This window comes from Pleurodeles waltl, chromosome 8, assembly GCF_031143425.1.
Source record: "Pleurodeles waltl isolate 20211129_DDA chromosome 8, aPleWal1.hap1.20221129, whole genome shotgun sequence".
Lineage (NCBI taxonomy): Eukaryota > Metazoa > Chordata > Amphibia > Caudata > Salamandridae > Pleurodeles > Pleurodeles waltl.
The window spans coordinates 1,019,062,437-1,019,082,791 of NC_090447.1; positions in this window are offsets into that span (position 1 = coordinate 1,019,062,437).

A 20,355-nucleotide genomic window follows, 5' to 3' on the forward strand; every position below is an offset into this window, starting at 1 on the left:
GTGTAACTATAAGCAGGGACTTTAAAAAAGATGTTTTATAAGCCCTGGTGAGGGAAAAATAGCTAAAAATGTTTCCCCCCATTTTAGTGAATGGGCTCCATAGGCTAACATGGGGAGACTTTATTTTTAATTAATAAAGTCTCAAAAGGAGCTACACATTTCAGGTTTGGCATCAAACTCATTGTTATAAGACATCCAACAACTTACCATTGTTAAATGTAATATAACTAACTTAAAGAGTTAGAATTAAACCTGAAAGTTGCTAATTTCAACCCTGCAGTGCCCTTCTCTGATTGGCCAGCCTCTGGTATCCTGTCCAGGCTACCTTGAGGAGGTGTGAAGTAGCCTAGGAAGAGTACCAAGATAGTGGCTGGGGGTGGATAACTGCCACAGCAGATGGTGAAACAGAATGGGGGGAGAGCTGCCAAACTATACTTCAAAGTAGGTAAGGACATTTGGTCCAGCAAGTGGACCTCCACCATTTCCCGTAAAACCAAACAGCAGGGTGCCCCTGATTAGTCTAGGTGAGGGCTGGAAAGGGGTGTGTTAAGGGACACTTAGCCACACCAGTGGGTGTGGCCAGCCAGATCTGACCTCTGAGATTGAATTTTTGCCATCTTGGATTTTGGGAGAATGTTGCTCCCTGGGATTGATTTTTGCCACACTTTCCAGGAAGTGCTCACTCAAAAGGTCTAGAAGTGATTGGTCAAGGGGCCCCCTTGCTTTCAACCTCAGGACCAAGCATAAAATTGGCAGAGCTGCACCTCCACCTCGGATCCCTACAAGGAACAAGACAAGAAGGACTGTCTTGCTGGGCCCCTGACTTGCACCTGGACAATGCACTCTGAAGGACTACACCAGCTGCACCCTTGGGCTGCACCACTAAAAGGGCTTTGCCCGTCTTGAACTGCTTCAAGAAGGGACTCCCTTTTTGCTACAGGTAGAGAAGAGCTCAGCAGAGGCCCCTGCACCAAACCCTAAAGAAAGTGACCAGCTGTAGGTACTGACCCGCAAAATGGGAATGTGCATCGCGATGAGCGTTTTGCATGGCTCAAACTGCGATTTTCACAGTTTGCACCATGCAAAACGCTTCCTACATCTGGCCCTTAGTTTCTATCCTATGTGGTTTCTGTGGAAATTTTCAGAGAAATGTTTGTCCTTTTAAAAGTATTAGTTGATGTCTTCTAACTTAGCTTGCCGTAGAACAATCATTACACTGTCCTTTATGATTAGGCTCCTGCTTCCGATTATGCATCACTCCCTTTTATTTACTTACAGTCATCATTGACTCAGCAAATGTTGCCTGTAAAGAACTGCCTCGCCTTGGAAAATGACCTGAATTGCTTTGACAGGTGTTCGAATAGTTTGTTTGCAATATTCAAATACAATATTTACACAGAAAGTGGTGAATTCAGTCAGCTAGACCTTCCTTCACAATATGTTTGTTCCTGCTTTAGCAGTAAATGAAACATATTTATGTTTTGTTTTTGATGTAAAGTAGCTTCAACTACATAGCTTCTGAGTCCTTTGTTATATATGCACACGTGCCGTATTTATGTGTTCAAACTCTCTAATTTAAGATACTGTTTTGTGCAGAATTCCATTGCGTTTGTGGATAGATTTGGTATTTACAAAGTCTTTTTGAAAAGTTGCACATCTACCACCAATTACAATTTATTTTCATATAGCACTTTAGAAAAGTCTCATTGCTGAAATGGAAACGTAGCAGCCGTGTGATATTTGTGGTGTTGTGCGGTCCGTGACCGCTCCCGACACTGTAATACAAGTTGCGCAGGGTAAAATAGAAGACGCGGACACAGTTTTACTTGTTCACCCACGTGGTCGGCTGCGGCCTGATTAAGCGCACCAGCGGTCCGGCGTCCTGCCTTCTAACCGCGGTGCCGCTCCCTCTGGCCTTCCCGACCACACCCTCTTTATTTAAACCCCCGGGCTGGAGGCCTCGGGGTAAACCATAATTTACACTTATGGAGGTGAACTCCACCTCCAACATCCGGGGAATACCTAAGTCGAATGCACTTAGGTAACCCCCCCATCGCTGGGAGGTGTCGGCTGATCGGTTACGTCACCGACCAGCGACACCACATTCCTCCAAAAATTTATAAACAACAAACAGCACATAATGGCATGATAAAACTTCAACCTTCGCAGAAATGGTCACGCAGACGTGTGGAAGGGCAGGGATTGTTACGCAAATTGTACTTGGTAGACTCTGATCGGTTCTGGGTAGAACCCGAGTCAAAAGCGGCGCTCGGCGGGTCACACGGCGTCTGGCCTGGTAGCTCGTCTCGGTGACCAGCGGGTGTAGAATTGGAGCCGTCATCCTCAACCGGTAACAACGGCGAATCATCATCATTGCTACACGGCTCGCCTCTGGGATCCTCGCCCATAGGGCAGAACCTCTTGAAGAAAGATATATTGCGGGTGACAGTTTCACTTCCACACTGGGCCACAACAGCAGACCCCTTTCGGTGAATGATAGTCCATGGGGCAGTGTCGAAAGGTGTGCGGAACTTGCTTCCTGGTAAGACGTGTTTCTGCAACACCTGATCCCCGACGGCGAGGTCAGACGGAGCAGCCTTCCGGCTCTGGATGGCCCGCTGATTAGTTGCACACCTCTTTTATTGAGCGTGGCCACGACTCAGTGCAGGTGGCTCCCACGAGGGGTGATGGGGAATGACGTCCACAAAGGCCCTCCCAAATGCAATGTGACTCGGTGCCCTGTTTGTGGTGGAGTGGGGTTTTTGTCGATAATTGTGTAGGAAAGAGAAGATGGCATAGTCAACGGCCTGACCGCCAGCAACGGCAATGCGGATCACCTTATTTAGAGTTTGCATGAACCTCTCCACCTCACCATTGGCCTGAGGCCACCGGGGAGTGATTTGTCGATGACGAGTGTCAGTGACGTTCAGGTACTCCGCCAGCTCACTGCTCTGGAAAGGCGGAACATTGTGTGTCTTGATTTCGGATATCAAACCATGAGTGGCCATGGCCTTTTCCAGACCCGATATCACAACGTCTGCCGTGAGGGCCGGAATGATCTCCACTTTCGGGTATTTGGAGAAGTCATCTATTAGGACTATGGTGTGGCGGCCATCAGGTAAGCTCTCGAAATCGAGGCTAGCGGACATCCAGGGCCCTGCTGGGGAGGATTCAGTCTCAATGGGGGCGGATCTGCTCGGCTCTCCAGTGGCCTGACACCACACATAAGACCTCACCAGGTTCTCAACTTGTTCGTCCATGAGGGGAAACCACACTTTTGACCGCAGGCGCCCTTTGGTCATGACCATACCCTGGTGGCCGTTGTGTGCCAGCTCAACGGCTCGGGCTGTGAGGGCTGATGGGATGACTAATCGAGTACCTCTCAGTAGGCACCCTTCTGCATCAGTGGTGAGTTCATTTCTGACATTGTGCAGACTCTCTATGACGCGTTGGGATTCAAAGTTCAGCAACAGTAATAGTCTTTTCAATACATGCCAGTGTGTTGTTCGTCATGGCTGCAAGGACTTTTTGTAGGCATTCGTCATCTCAAGTGGCCTGCACAACTTCGTCCGTTGACTTGGGCATTGGTCGGGACCGGTCCGTGACGTACCTCACATATTCCTCGGTCTCCCGGGCCTCGTCAACCTCGGCATCCAACGCTGCTCGGGGATGTCTTGACAAGTAGTCCGCTGGGTTCTCAGATCCTGGATGGTACTCCAGTTGGCAGCGATAGTCTTGCAGTTGTAACATCCACTTCTCTATTCTCGGTGGAGACTTAGAGGCGGTGTCATTGAAGAGAGGAAGTAAGGGTTTGTGGTCGGTGATCACAATGAACGGACGGCCATAGGCATAGATATGATAGTGTTTGCAGCCCCAGTTCACTGCAACAGCCTCCTTCTTTATCTGAGAGTATCGCTGCTCAGTTTCGGTAAGCGACCTGCTGGCGTAGGCGACCGGGGACCACATCCCCTCTGTTTGTTCCTGTAGTAACACAGCACCCAACTCTTTTGGTCCCGCATCGACGTCGATCTTTGTGTTCCTCTTTGGGTCAAAGTATCTGAGGGTGGTTTCGCTGGACAGTGCCTCCTTGATAGCCTCAAAGGCCGCTTGTTCCTCGGCTTCCCACTTCCATGGTTCAGCAGCTTTTTTTAACCTCTGAAGGGGTTGGGAGAGGTTAGACAGATCTTTGATGAAACAGCCGCAATAATTGACCATGCCAAGGAAGCTCCGAACTTCCATGGTGCTCGTGGGAGGAGACGCATTCTTGATGTCATCCACCTTGGCCGGATCTGGGGCAACGCCCTTTTCTGAGAAAGTGTAGTCAAAGAACTGTATCCTGTCTTTGAGGAACTCACACTTACGGCGGTGCAGGGTGAGTCCAGAATCCTGGAAGCGCTGTAGGATACTCTGGAGGCGAGAGTGGTGTTCCGCAACGGTGGGCGCGTGGACGAGAATATCGTCGCTGATGTTGATGGTTCCGGGCAGGTTGGCAAGCAGTTCCTGGATGACGTTTTGGAATACCTCTGCGGCACTAGAAATCCCAAAGTTCAGTCGTTTGTACCTCCTTAGCCCGACGTGTGTGGAGAAGGTTGTGATGTATCGTGAGTCCTTTGCTAACATCAGCTGGTGGTACCCTGGCCAGAGGTCTTGCTTCAAAAACCATCGAGATTCGCTGAGCTCTACCAAGATATCATCAATGGTGGGGGTCAGATGCCTTTCTCGTTTGATGGCAGCATTGGGGAGGCACATGTCCACACATATGCGGACCTCCCCTGGTTGTTTGGGTTTACGTGCTACCACGATGGGTGAGACCCACGGTGTGGGCCCAGAGACCTTTTCGATGATGCCTGCCTTTTCAAGGTGGTCCAGTTCTCTTTCCACTTGTGGTCGGAGGTGAAATGCAACTCGCCGGTGCCGGAGGGCTACTGGCTCTACCGTCTCATCAATAGGGAGTTTGATCTCACGGTCTCGGAGGCAGCCGATCCCTTCGAATATGCCCTCATACCTTGCCAACACGTCCGTTATGGATTCTTGATGGATGCTGAATGCAAAAGTGACTATCTCTAGTTCTTCGGCAGCTTTGCAGCCCAGTAGCATTCCTTGTCATTCTTCGGTCACGTAGACCTTTGCTGGGATGGACTGCGATCCGTGGGTGAGGGCGATTCGGAACATGCCCTTCAGGGCCAGTGGGGTCTTCTGTCCATATGCGTAGACCTGTACACTTGCCTTCGTTAGCGTTGGGATCGGTGTCATCCAGCAATGCTCTTCTGCTGCTAGGAGGTTGATGGACGCTCCTGTGTCCACCACTGCGATTGTCTCATGTGTGCCCATTCAGATCTGACACCTTGGCAATTTGGCCTGACAAGAGTGGGTGTGTTTGATTGTGAAAAGGGCGTGAACAACGTGTACCATGGTTTCGTCATCGTCCATGTCATTCCCAGGCTCTGACTTATTTGACGCTGCACTTCCTGTTGCAACGTTGACTGACGCATTTCCAGTTCTGATTCTTTTGGACCTGCAGACTTTTGCGAAGTGATTTGTTTTCCCACAGCTGGAGCATATCCTGCCTCTGGCTGGGCACTCCGATGGTTTGTGTGGGACTTCCCCGCAATACCCACATTTCCTGGCTTGAGTCTTGTTCGGCCGTTGTTTGGACTTGCTCGTGGGTACCGTGATCGCATTATCTGTCTCCTCTTTTATGGGTCGCTGTAAGGCTGCCTCCATGTGGGATGCGCGGCCCGTGATAGTTTTTTGTGTGCCCCATTTGCAGGATGTCCGGCAAAGGCTTTCCGGATTCTTCTAGAATGCGTTCCCTGAGTTTTAAGGAGGCACATCCCTGGATGAGTTGTCCTCTCATCTCTTCCGTCTCATCGTTGAACCAGCAGGTGCTGGCTAACTCTCTCAACCTCATATGGAATGCGTCCAGTGATTCTTCTGCTTGTTGTCTGGCCTGCCTGAATATGAATCTCTCAAGGTCGGTGTTAACCATTTGCTCGAAGTGCCTGTTTAATGCAGCTATTAGCGTTGTGTGCGTTTTAGGGGCGTCTTCCGGGAGGTTTTTGGATATTTTGTATATGTCTCTCCCTCTTATATGGATGAGCATGGTGCGCTTCTGGTCATTTGCTACCTTGGTGGCTTAGAAGAAGAGGAGTACTCTTTCCACCCACTCATTCCATCTAGGGGCTTGAGCAGAGGGGGCCCCTTCGACAATAAATGGCTCTACTGGGGGGATGGCAGACATGGTGGCTGGTTGGACCAGGGTGATGCTACAGCGTCAGACAGGCGTTGTTTCCCTTTTTTATTTTTGTGTCAGGTGGTGCTGCTAGGCTTCGTGTTATGGGCACAGGGTGCAGAGGTCTTCACTGTACTCACAGTTTTTTCCAGGTGCAGCCTTTTAGGGGGTTGGCCTTGTAGGTGGGATCCTGTGATTAAAATTCAGGATCCCACATCAGCATACAGAGTCCTCGAAGACTTGGTTGCCAGGCTTGTTCCAGGAGACTAGGATTGAGAATCAGAGAAGAAAGTGGGAAAAGAGAAAAAAAAAAAAAGGCATGAGCACCGCGTGATGTGCGGCCGCCGCTTTGATGTGCCTGGATTGTGCGAGTGATTGCACCCGCCGCACGAGCACCGCGTGATTTGCAGCTGCTGCGGGGCAATCCTCGACGCGTGGAGTCGCCTCTCTCGCCACCAATGTGGTGTTGTGCGGTCCGCGACTGCTCTCGACACTGTAATGCAAGTTGCGCAGGGTAAAACAGAAGACGCGGATACAGTTTTACTTGTTCACCGCGTGGTCGGCTGCGGCCTGATAAAGCGCACCAGCGGTCCGGCGTCCTGCTTTCTAACCGCAGTGCCGCTCCCTCTGGCCTTCCCGACCACGCCCTCTTTATTTATATCCATAATTTACACTTGAACCCCACCTCCAACATCCGGGGACACCTAAGTTAAAAACGCTTAGGTGATCCCCCCATCGCTGGGAGGTGTCGGCTGATCGGTTACGTCTCCGACCAGCGACACCACAATATTGTCTTTTTATTGAGCTTAAAAGGCTGTTTTTCCCACTGAGAACACTGACCCTATTTGCATCTGTGTGCACAAAACTGGGCTCATATATTTCAGACTGCAACAGGCACCATAAAAAAGAACATGTTCACAGTTCATGTGTGTGCCTTTGCATATTGTCACCGAGTGCCTACGAAGCAGACTGTAATTTTGCTCCCAATTACACAACAAACTGAGATCTCACCAATGCAAGCACGCGTTCGGAGAGGGGATGTCAGAGTAGTTAATCTTTCATTTCAGGTAGACTAGGCTATATTTGGAGGGAACTGAGACAGCCTCGGCGTGAGGTGTAGTCTGGGAATGCCCCCCATTTCAAAGGGAAAATAAGGTGGTCGTTGGGACTTTTTATTTCCCCTCATAAAGACCAGCCCAAAGTAAACGACTGTGAGTAATTTTCTGGTTGTCTACCGTTGTGCTTCTCCCAACAGCCTCATTGCCCATGAGTTTGCATCAGAAATATAGTTCAGGCGCACATGAAATGGTGTTCCCTCATTTTACTGGGTCCATACACTTATATTACAAAGAAAACCACCATTGTTGTGCAGTCATGAATGTGCACAAGTAAAATGAGTATTGAGGCAGGGACATCAGACGTTTATGCAGCTCAACTTTAGTATGCATTGCACAGGTGCAAAGAAATCATCAGCTCAATAACTAAATAGTGCATGTTTTTTAATTGCATGATGGTGTGACCCCTTTAAAAAATGAGGGAAGTTATTTGTCCTTGCACTTGCATGCATGCTTGCACATGACTTTTAAAAGCATTCTTTCTGCAGCCCATGCCGTACATCACTGAGTTAGTGTACAGTGCAACACGGAAACACAGCACATCACCTTGCAACATTTTGCCCAGATGGCCCCCACAAAGGTAGTGCAGTTGGAGCAGTCCAGCACTGTATCATGCGAAGGGCCTGATTCACAGAGGTAACATATTTCTCGAGAAATTTACATTTTTAGTAAATTCACTGGTTTTAGCTCTTCACAAAGTACACCCAGTAAGTCTTTGAAGAAAGGGCAGAGACTCACCCATGCTCGGAGTCATTCGGTCTCGGCTTTTGTACTCCTGTGACACTTAGCTAAAGTGGCCTTTTGAATTTTCTTTTCTCTATATGTCACACTGCTTATCCTGACACAGCTTGGTATTTGCATCTCGAAAGTCAGGACTTACCTTATCCCCAAACTCTTTGGTGGATACAAAGCCGCTGTGATGTGCTTACATCACTGTTCCACAAGAAGATACTTTGCACCAATTCACAAATGAAGGCTTTAATTTGCCATAATTCTGGGCATGTCACATCTCTTCTGGAACATACACCCTAATTTCAAAACAATGGAAGCGCTCTGAGCAGTGCCACACACAACGACATTTACTCTGAAATATATAATACTGAATACCAGATTTGCATTTTGTGTAATTACATGTGAATGTACAATTCCCCCCCGAAATTCCGCACAAGTACATTAAAGCAAATTACCCGATTTTTACACAACCCTAATCAATCGCTTGTTCTGCCATTGTGCTTCTTATTCCCCCAGCCCATTTTATTGTTTTTGCAAAAAAATTAAAACGCAACCTTTATACTCAATGCAGTCTAGCAGTTGTACTAACACAAGACACACAATGGAATTGCAACCACCCCTTTATCTTTTTATATGTCTTCCAATAGTATAATTTGATACGGTTCCTTTACTATTTTAGCAGTCATAATGCTTCCTGGAAACAATAACACAAGAAGCACTGAGAATTCTTTTCGAGGTAATGGCCTAAAGGGTAGCAGATATCCGGGTCTGACTGCTTCATGGATAAAAGCTATCTTCAATCAAGCTGTGTTTTCCCAAGGTACTGATCTATTTGATCCATCCAATGGATTAAGAGATTAGCCCTGTCAGTTGTGTTAAAGTACATTGTGTTTCGTTTCTGGGTGAGTCACTAAGTAGAAACTTGGTATTTATATTCCACTCCAAAGCTTATTTTTCAAAGATTGCGGTATGCAAATTAGATTGAGAGTTTTAATTCAATTTAGACATTGACGTAGTAATAGCACCGAACATTTTCCCTGACCTGGTTTATTAGACAGTAAATTCATTGAAAACATATTACCACAGCCATGGGCACAACTTAAATCTTAATTTTGAATATTGCTAATTGAGTTGTGTATTTCTGGATGTGATTTTTACTTCCTATTCCTAATAAACAAAAAGTCAGTGTTATTATGAAGCACTAACTTGGCTCAATGCCTTTCAATTATAAGCAACACAATAAAGTAATTTAAAAAATGTTACATTTATACAAGCTAATTTGCAATTCAAATATAGCGAGTGTGTTAATCATTCCTTTATCTTTATGCCTAGTATGTGTTTTGCCCGTTATGATATTTCATGGCTAGTTTTCTAAACTTGAGATCCAGTATTCTCCGTTTAAAAAGAAACCTTTTAGTTGACCAAAGAATGCTGTTCACATTTTCTTTCCGTACATCAAATTGTATATGTACAATGCTGCTATGCAATGACCCATGGTGCAATGTGCTGCATAGGACTGTCCAATTGTATGTGCCCCTTCCAACCTTCCCATTAATTCCAGATTTATGTAATGTAGAGTCAGACCTGTCCTCCAGGCCCCTGGAGCTGCCACTCAGTGCCGAGCAGTGATATTAAGAATGATATACATTGGTGACCTATATATAATAAAAGGAGAGTTTAAATTTTATATTCCATGTTGAGATGCCAGTAAAACTCCACACACAGGCTCTGCAGTGGCCAACCTGAGATATGTTTAAAGGGCTACGTAAGTGGGTGCCACAATTAGTGCTGCAGGCCCACTAGTAGCATGTAATTTACAGGCATTGGGTACATGGTATACAATGTTACAAGGGATATGCAAGTAAATAAAAAATGCAGATTGGGTGTACCTCAATATTACCATGTTTAGCAGAGAAGCATATGCACTGATCAGCAAAAGTAAAGTGCTCAGCATCCTAAGGCCAACAAAAGGAATCATTACGAATACGAGGCAGGCATGCAATTAAGGGAAGACCACATTAAGGCTGACACGTCTAACACCCAGTGTGAGAGAGTCATCCTTTTTGTCCCTGATCACCCTAAACTGTTTTAATTGATACTGGTGTTTACTGACTCTGACTTTGCTGTGGGCACTGCCAACCAGTCCGGGGGCCAGTGCTCTGTTTAAAAGATACATGCAAACTAGGCATAATTACAATTGGCTCTGATAACCTACCTGCAAGTCTCTTGTATATGGTAGGGCATGTAGGTTTAGGAACCCCAGTGGAGTTAGGACAACCACGGGTAGACTGCTGTGATGTCTGGTTTTATTTTAAAGGCATGCCTGCCTTATTGGCTGCTTTAAAAATAAAATTAACTCCTAATTTTACTTTGGACTTAATAGTACTTCCAAATTCTTAAAGTACCTCAGTTTTACATATGTCACCCCTAAGACTTCCCTAGGTGAGGTGTCCTAAGGGTTGGAAGCAGTGTAAATATAAGCAGGGACATTAAAAAATATGTTTTTTAAGCCCTGATGAGGGAAAAACTGGCACATTTGTTTTTCCCACTTGTGGTACATTAGCTCCTTAGGCTAACATTAAATAAACCTAACATAAAATAAAGCCCAATTTCTACTAGGAAAGAGCTAACTATGTAATGGTTGGTATCAGATGACTAGTTAGAATACATCCAACAACTTGTCAATGTTGCATTTAATATAACTAGTACAAGGAAAGAGTTTTAGAACTTTTTTCGGAAAGTTAACAAAATCAGCCCTGTAGTGCCCTTCCCTGATTGTCCAGCCTGTGGCTGCCTGAGCCAAGCTACCTTAATGAGGTGTGAAGTTGCCTGGGCTGAAACAAAGGAAGCATCTGGTGGGAGGGAAACTTCTGTAGCAGATGGCAGAGCAGAAAGGGTGTTGGGTGGCCAACCTGTTTTTCAAAGTAGGGAGGCAACCTTGGACAGAAACCAGATCTCCATCATTTCCTGTTCCCCCAGCCGGAAGGGAGCCTCAGTACTTAGACTAGGAGGGGGACTGAAGAGGTGTGTTAGGGAAACATAGCCACACCAATGGGTGGACTCAGCCAGATGTAACCTCTAAATATAGATTTTCTCTCATTGTTCAGGGGTGCCCCCCTACTTGCCAATCCAGGAGCAAGGATAAATATGGAAGTCCTGCCCAGCAACTCACATCCCTGTGGAAACAAAAGACTGAAAAAGAAGGACTGCCCTGCTCGACCCCTGATCTGAACCTGAAGGACTGCACCCACAATGCCTGCACTAGCTGTATACTCTGTGTTTCACCACAAGAAGACTTTGCCTTGCTTCCAAAGATCCACAAGTGGACTCCCTGTAAGCAACAGGTAGAAAGGAGCTATTCAGCGTCCTCTGAATCACTTCCTGCTAGACAAGCCCCAGTGGCCTTTTGAGGATTCTGACCAGGTGCACTCTGAAAACTGTAGTCCCACTTCCCAAGGAGCAACTCAGAGCTTCTGGAAACTTGGACCAAGTTTGTGGACACTGCAAGACCCCAAAGTGGACTTTTGGAAGAAGGTACAGAAGCTTGGAGCAGTTTGGAGTAACTTTGAAAAAAAGCTCCACATGGTGTCCAACCCGGCAAGTTAGAACCGCAACCCGGCCTGAATTTAAGGTTCATCCCACTGAAGCTCTGGAGCTTTTATCTAATGACAAGACTTCCATAAGCTGACTGTGACCTCACACTGAACTAAGCCAATGACATTTCATAACAAGTTGACCCAAGGAGGGTCCACGAGCAACGAAGAGAGAAAAAGCTTCAGAAAAAAGAAGGTAACATTTTGACTCAGGCCTACCTCTCAGTGTATCTGACTTGAGCTCCTTTGCGGTCAGTCTCAAACTTTGACTTTGCCCCGTTCAAGCACAACCAGATGTCTAGGGTTGGTGCTTTTTTGCTCTTAGGCACTAGAGAGCACATTTTTACATTTAATCACTGAAATTTCATATCTCCGGTTCTCTACATTGGATTTTTGTTGTGTTGGTATAATTTTAAAGATACAAATATTTTCTATTATTATAAATGGGTGTTGGATTTTTATTGTGTGTTTTGTTTTGCTTATTTACTGATTTGTTCATATTCAATGCGTTACACAAATGCCTCCTAAATTAAGCCTAACTGCTCGTGGGTCAAGCTACCAAGTACTAAGCAAGCAAGGATTAGTTTAGTGAGATGTTGACTGGACCTAGTGTGGGATTATGGCCTATTTCTAAGTGTGGGACCTATCTGCCCTTACAAATAATCCACTTTCCAGCACCCAGATATGGCCATAAGTCATTTTGTAGCTCCAATTTGGCAGGTTCTATACCTGTAATAAATTTGATAACTATTAATATCTATTATCCTTAACAATTGCAGTTTGTCCATAATCTCTGGAAATATAAATGTATTTAGTATGAATTTCATTTCACAGTAAAATTAGGTACTAGTCAAAATGTGGCACAGTGTTTTGTATGATTTCATATGCCAAGTTTTACTGCACAAAAAGGAACTTGGATTCCCAACCCCCAAAAAGAAGATTTCAGGTTGACAAGGTGAAAATGACCCATTCTCTAAGCGGTAGGCCCCTATGGTATGCGCTGGCCCAAGAAAGGGGACACCTGGGCCAGTTAAGTTTGTTCCCAAAATCAACTAGTAGTGAAGGGAAATTGAAAAAACAATATATACCCAATAGGATTCCTCCAAGTATCTCCCCATTAGGATCACATTTACACAAATGATAGTCATTGTTGAAATGTTTTAGTGGTGCAATACTTGAATCACCTGGACACCATGTGAGCACAGTAGTCCCCACTAGTAGGCTGGAGAAGCACTGATTTAGATTTAAGTTTCAACCACACTTAAATTTTTATTTTATCCAGAACAGAAAGGACTATAAATACTCTTAAAATATTTCTGTAATGAGGGTGGCCAGTCTGTTGCAATGGAACCAATGGTGTGTTCCTTTCAGGTCAAGGAAAAAGTTATACTGGTTGAGCACTGCAGGCTTGATAGCAAGTGACATCATTTAAGGGATGTTTCTTGGGTTTGAATGAGACCAGCTGTGGGATCTTGAGGCTCCAAGGCATTCTCACAAGACATTCATCCTCCGAGCAGATTTCAGTGCATCTTAAATTTTGTCCTTAATACCAGGGAGTTTCCCTTCCTTTCAAATGCAGCAATTATGAGTACCCCAGTATTCCAAGAAGGTAACAGGAGTACTGGCCTGATCATAATTCCTAAAGTTGGGAACACTGTGCTGCAGCAGGGATCATTGTTAAATTTTTGGTTCACGAGAAAGATTTTACCATTCCTTCATGAAGAAATCACTGCTGTTTCACTGGGCTGATAAATCTTCAACTTTGGCTGAGATCAACCAGGAGCTGTATGTCAAATTATTGTCATCACAATCTCAATTGTATTTTAAATCAATAATGAGAGGTGATATGAGTTTTAAGGATTTTATTGATCAAATCCTCTTAGTGTTTCATCTTTACTGTAATCAGCAAATAAAGTCATCGATAATTAGTTTTTGTCAATGACCAAAATAACTAATCAATAAATCATAATAAGTGCATTAAGCACATACCACAAAGAAAACACTTTCTATTCCAGGAAAATAGAAGATGTCAATTAGAATCCATGAAGAGTTCCAATTGGAGAGGGATCAATATCCATAAAGTGGAAGCATCAAATATAAGCTCAGTAATCAATCAAAACAGAACTTCCCATAATGGTAAGTCTAGAAACTCAGTAGAGTCTCGGCATGATCAGTATAGATGTGGGTAAAGTGGCAAGTGGGCATGTGGCATGTGCTAACCTGCTCTAGGAACACGCACTATTATGGACAACACAATCTAAATGTTTGCAACATGCTGTTTCTTCTTTCTTTAGGCAGACTATCAGCTTTCCATGCCCTCCTAGGAACAAGAGAACTCCTTTGTTATCTCACCAGGAATACATTCGTCCACAGACAGCAATGTTGAGCTTAACATTCTTTATCAAATACAAAGTTTATTCTCCTGTTGTTTTACACCATTTATTGACTTTAGAGAAGGTAGATCTTAAATTATAAGCTTTTACATTACTTCACTAAATGACAATTTGCTATTTATTATTAAGCAGTGTTCTTTGTGCAAGGCAAAACATTTTCAGAGCTAAACAAAAACGTTACATGCAACTATTATTCATTATGAAAAATATGTCTATGGGAAGGTTAGAAAAGTAAACATTTCACATTCATAAAACAGGTCAGATTGTCAGAAAATAATGCTCCAGCTATTTAGGCCTAGAGGCCTAGTACAAGTAAATATGGTTGTCTATAACAATATTTGAAATTAAAAACAAACATTCGACTGAAAGTATGCAAAGTTTCAGCGAGATAGTCAGAAAATTGTGGAAGACCTATGGTCAATGGTGCCTAAAATATAGTTTCTGCATTAAATTCCCCATTTTACATAATCAGAAGTAATTTTCCACTAGATGCAGCAATGTTTGCAGTATCAATAGATCCCAGAGAGGATAAAGGGTCAAGATGTGGGCCATATGTAATGGGCTACTGAGTATTTTATGCAAGAAATAGCAAGAGATTTCAATAACATCCTTGGATTCTTCTGAGCATTGATCATATGCCTTCTCTGACCTGGGGAATAGAACTCCTGAGTTCAAAGCAAATATCAGGAATGCATTTCTTGTAGATTCGATCCAGCACTTCACCATACACTTACATTGCATCTATAACAAGAGACAGACTAGGACACGGGAAGTCAGTACATCTGGAGTTAGAACATGGTATTGTAATTACGTTAAGATTAAGGTATGCATTAATTATTCATATTTAATTTCATTTTTTCACAATTTGTATTCAAACTATTTTAGCATAAGGATTGTTTAAATAACAACAATCCATATTGATCAATGAACATTAACCCCCTTCGCTGCCAGGCCTTTTCCCCCTCCTGTGCCAAGCATTTTTTTGGCTATTTGGGGCAGTTCTTGCTTAGGCCCTCATAACTGTTTGTTCGCATAAGCTACCCAAGCCAAACTTGCGTCCTTTTTCCCCAACATCCTAGGGATTCTAGAGGTACCCAGACTTTGTGGGTTCCCCAGAAGGAGGCCAAGAAATTAGCCAAAATACAGTGAAAATGTCTTTTTTTTCAAAAAAATGGGAAAAAGGGGCTGCAGAAGAAGGCTTGTGGTTTTTTCCCTGAAAACAGCATCAACAAAGGGTTTGCAGAGCTAAAATCAGACTTGAATCAGAAAACCCAATTTTTCAACACAAATTTGGCATTTTACTGGGACATACCCCATTTTTACACTTTTTTGTGCTTTCAGCCTCCTTCCAGTCAGTGACAGAAATGGGAATGAAACCAATGCTGGATCCCAGAAACCTAAACATTTCTGAAAATTAGACACAATTCTGAATTCAGCCTGGGGTCATTTGTATAGATCCTACAAGGGTTTCCTACAGAAAATAACAATTGAAAAAGAAAAATATTGAAATTGAGGTGAAAAAAACATAAATTTTTCTCTACGTTTCACTCTGTAACTTTTTCCTGCAATGTCAGATTTTTTAAAGCAATATACCGTTACGTCTGCTGGACTCCTCTGGTTGCGGGGATATATAGGGCATGTAGGTTCATCAAGAACCCTAGGTACCCGGAGCCAATAAATGAGATGCACCCTTCATTGCGTTTTCATTCTATACCGGGTATACAGCAATTCATTTGCTGAAATATAAAGAGTGAAAAATAGCTATCAAGAAAACCTTTGTATTTCCAAAATGGGCACAAGATAAGGTGTTGAGGAGCAGTGGTTATTTGCAAATCTCTGAATTCCGGGGTGACAATACTAGCATGTGAATTACAGGGCATTTCTCAAATAGATGTCTTTTTTACACACTCTCTTATATTTGGAAGGAAAAAATGTAGAGAAAGACAAGGGGCAATAAGACTTGTTTTGCTAATCTATGTTCCCCCAAGTCTCCGGATAAAAATGATTCCTCACTTGTGTGGGTAGGCCTAGCGCCCGCGACAGGAAATGCCCCAAAACGCAACGTGGACACATCACATTTTTTTAAAGAAAACAGAGGTGTTTATTGCAAAGTGCCTACCTGTAGATTTTGGCCTCTAGCTCAGCCGGCACCTAGGGAAACCTACCAAACCTGTGCATTTTTGAAAAGTAGAAACCTAGGGGAATCCAAAATGGGATGACTTGTGGGGCTCTGACCATGTTCTGTTACCCAGAATCCTTTGCAAACCTCAAAATGTGGCAAACAAAACAAGTTTTCCTCACATTTCGGTGACAGAAAGTTCTGGAATCAAAGAGGAGCCACAAATTTCCTTCCACCCAGCATTTCCTCAAGTCTCCCGATAAAAATGATACCTCACTTGTGTGGGTAGGCCTTGTGCCCGTGACAGGAAATGCCCCAAAACACAACGTGGACACATCACATTTTTTTAAAGAAAACAGGTGTTTTTGCAAAGTGCCTACCTGTAGATTTTGGCCTCTAGCGCAGCCGGCACCTAGGGAAACCTACCAAACCTGTGCATTTTTTAAAACTAGAGACCTTGGGGAATCCAAGATGGGGTGACTTGTGGGGCTCTGACCAGGTTCTGTTACCCAGAATCCTTCGCAAACCTCAAAATTTGGCTAAAAAAACAAATTTTCCTCACATTTCGGTGACAGAAAGTTCTGGAATCCGGGAAGAGCCACAAATTTCCTTCCACCCAGCGTTTCCCCAAGTCTCCCGATAAAACTGATACCTCACTTGTGTGGGTAGGCCTAGCGCCCGCGACAGGAAATGGCCCAAAACACAACATGGATACATCAAATTTTTTCATAGAAAACAGTGCCTACCTGTGGATTTTGGCCTCTAGCTCAGCCGGCACCTAGTGAAACCTAGCAAACCAGCGCATTTTTGAAAATTAAAAACCCAGGGGAATCCAAGATGGGTGACTTGTGGGGCTCTAACCAGGTTCTGTTACCCAGAATCCTTTCCAAACATCAAAATTTGGCCCAAAAAACACTTTTTCCTCTCATTTCGGTGATAGAAAGTTCTGGAATCTGAGAGGAGCCACAAATTTCCTTCCACCCAGCGTTCCCCCAAGTCTCTCGATAAAAATAGTACCTCACTTGTGTGGGTAGGCCTAGCGCCCACAAAAGGAAATGGACCAAAACACAACGTGGACACATCACATTTTTTCACAGAAAACAGAGGTGTTTTTTGCAAAGTGCCTACCTATGGATTTTGGCCTCTAGCTCAGCCGAGGGAGGGCAGAAATGGCCTAAAATAAATTTTTCCCCCACCCCCCTACGGGGTCGCTCCCCCTGCGTGACATTGGCACCAAAAAAAAAATCCCCGGTGCTTAGTGGTTTCATTGGCGTAGGGGGGGCAGAAATGGCCTAAAATAAATTTGCCCCCCCAACCCCACCCGGGAGCGACCCTTGCCTACGGGGTCGCTCCCCCGGTCGCTTACCTATAAAGGAAAGGGAAAGTAGGTTGAATTTAAATTACAGACACAACTGACACACTGCAGGAAAATAGTCACTGCAAGCCACGGCACTCTATGCGTGATCGGCAAGATGCGCGATTCATTCATTGCATTAAAACTTTGACAATCATTGTGCGCAACCATTTCTTGGCATTTACATGTGGTATTAGAATCGGCAAGACGTGTGATTTATTCCCACATTTAAAACTGATGTTTCTAGATCGCTTGCAGAGTGCGCAATCATTTCATGGCATTTACATATCCTTGTTGAAATCGGCAGTGTGCGCAATTCATTCAAGATGTTACATTATATGTGCATATTAAGTCCTTAATACAATTCCTATTGTGTTCCAGAAAATGTTCAAATTACTTTTTGTCCTCATGTAAAAAGAACATGTTTGTTCTGAAAACATAATTCTAGAAGGTTCTTATAATCCTATACAATTTGTAACATTTCATGAAAAGTTTAATTGAGAAGTTGTATTAATCATTCTTGATTCCTTCCCAAGTACCCAGATGTCTTGAAGCCTAGTTATTAGTCCTTTCTTAAGTTATCCATGGTTACAGTATGACAATGCTTAGAATCATAGTCTAGTGAAAATCAATGTGATATAATCTTGATATTGTGATTTTGCTTCCTACAGGTCTCCTTCCCAGCTGTTCCCATCCTAATCCCCTTTTCCCCCTGTTGGACTCTCTCAGGCTCTGTGATTTTATCTATCAGAGACTTGGAGTCTCGGAGTCTCGGAGTCTCGGAGTCTTGGAGCTGTCTAGTGATGGACATGTTGGGAACATGTGCAGACCCCAAGGATCTGGTCTCCCTGACACAAACACACAGGAGTCAATCACACTACAGCTGTAAACACAACACAGAACAGAAATATCAACACTTACTGGAGATGTCTGGGTCCGCAAATCAAGCCACCTCTCCAATTGTGTAGGGGGAAGGTCCACCTGTAAAGCATGGAAGGGAGAATTGTGCTCAATGTCTGTGCACTGTACAACACTTCCAAATACAATTCATGTGTGTAACATTAAATCTGAAAGTCCAGCCTTTCAGGCATGATGATACTGCAACAGACATACCACTGCAAACATGTACAGACCTGGTCACTCCAGTGAGTGATACACACATATCTGCACACATGCAGTGGCCCTAAATATCATGTGGTGGCAAACATGCTCCATCATTTGTTTGCAGACTCATTTATGGAGTGTACTCCTCTTATCATTTGTATTAATTAGAGACATGCAAAGCCACTTTCCTGGAGCACTACAATACCAGTCACTCAGGTATTGTGGCTTGGGCATCAGAGGACAATCATTTACTGTGTGACGCCCCTGTGGGTTGATTTAAGGTCATGATTTATCATGCTTTCTATGGCCCCTTATATGTAGGGCCTGTGTTGTATCTAGGTTACATATGCTACATTAACAGGGTACCCTGAGCCACATATGCCCCCAATGACACCATAATGGCAGGGATCCTGTGCATTATTTGGTGACAGTTTGAGGCTAGCCATGGATTGACCAGTTTTAATATTTGGATACAACAAGGAGATATATGTTGACAGTGTATATTGTAGCCATCCATGACAGACTGCATGGGCACAGGTGTAGTCATTGCACCTGAAATGTGTCACTCATTTTACCCAATATGGGTTTAGGAAATCACAGATGAGCCACATTCATCATCTTACATTTGCCAAGTTGGTTGATAAGCAGATATACAGCAAACTGACACTGTGATATTAATAACACATGGTTTAGCAAATGTACCACTGTGTCCAAAATAATTGGGGGACACATTAATTCTTGAAAATGTCTGGATTAAAAACATGGCTTTCCTGGTACACTCACAGACCATGCATAAAACATATGTTAGAGCCACATTTGCATCATCGATTGACGTGAAGGCAGCACTAATTTACAGGCTCCATTTCTGTTTTGTAAGTTAGTGCAGCTGTTGCATCAACAAATGACAGTAATGTGTAGGAGGTCTTGTATAACTCATGGAAACTGTATGTTGAACTTGCATTCCACATGTTCAAAAACATTGCCTGCACCATATGAACAAATCTGCTACTGTCACTACAGAGCATTTAAATGTGCACATTACTCTGAATTACACTCACCAAACAGGGCCACCAATCACAGTCCCCAGGTGGTCCAGCAGGTCTTGCTTCCTGGCAACCAGGTCAGCCCAACAGTGTTTTAGCTGGTGGTCATTGCACGGTGTGTTGTATATTCTTTTGAGATGGTACAGGACCTTTGCCCACCGGAGCCTCCTTGCCTCTATGTGTTACCCCTTTATCACCCGACCACCTGCTTCTATCTTTAATGGGAGGAAGTGGCACACCAGCCAAATAAATCCCCCCAGCTCCTCTTCCCCCATTCTACCAAGGCGTGGCCTACCCAACATGCTTGAAAAAAAAGAAGGAATTAAGGGGTACAGATGATAATGAAGGCAAAGGAGGAGAGGGAAATGAAAAGTAAAGAACACTACAACAGCCCAACTATCCCAAAACTAACACTACCCACAACAGAGTCCCAACAGTACAAAGACAAAATTAGACACCAGAAATGACAAAAATACACAAACACAAGATACCACAGACACTTAGGAAACACCAAAAGACAATATCAACAGCACACAGGAGACAAATTCACAATATTCACAGAGAGACAAGTCCAAACACAGCCACACAGTCAAGAAAAATCACAGACTGCAAAGTGAAAGTACACCCACTGTACCAATTCTGTAAACATGATATCCTATTATATCACTTC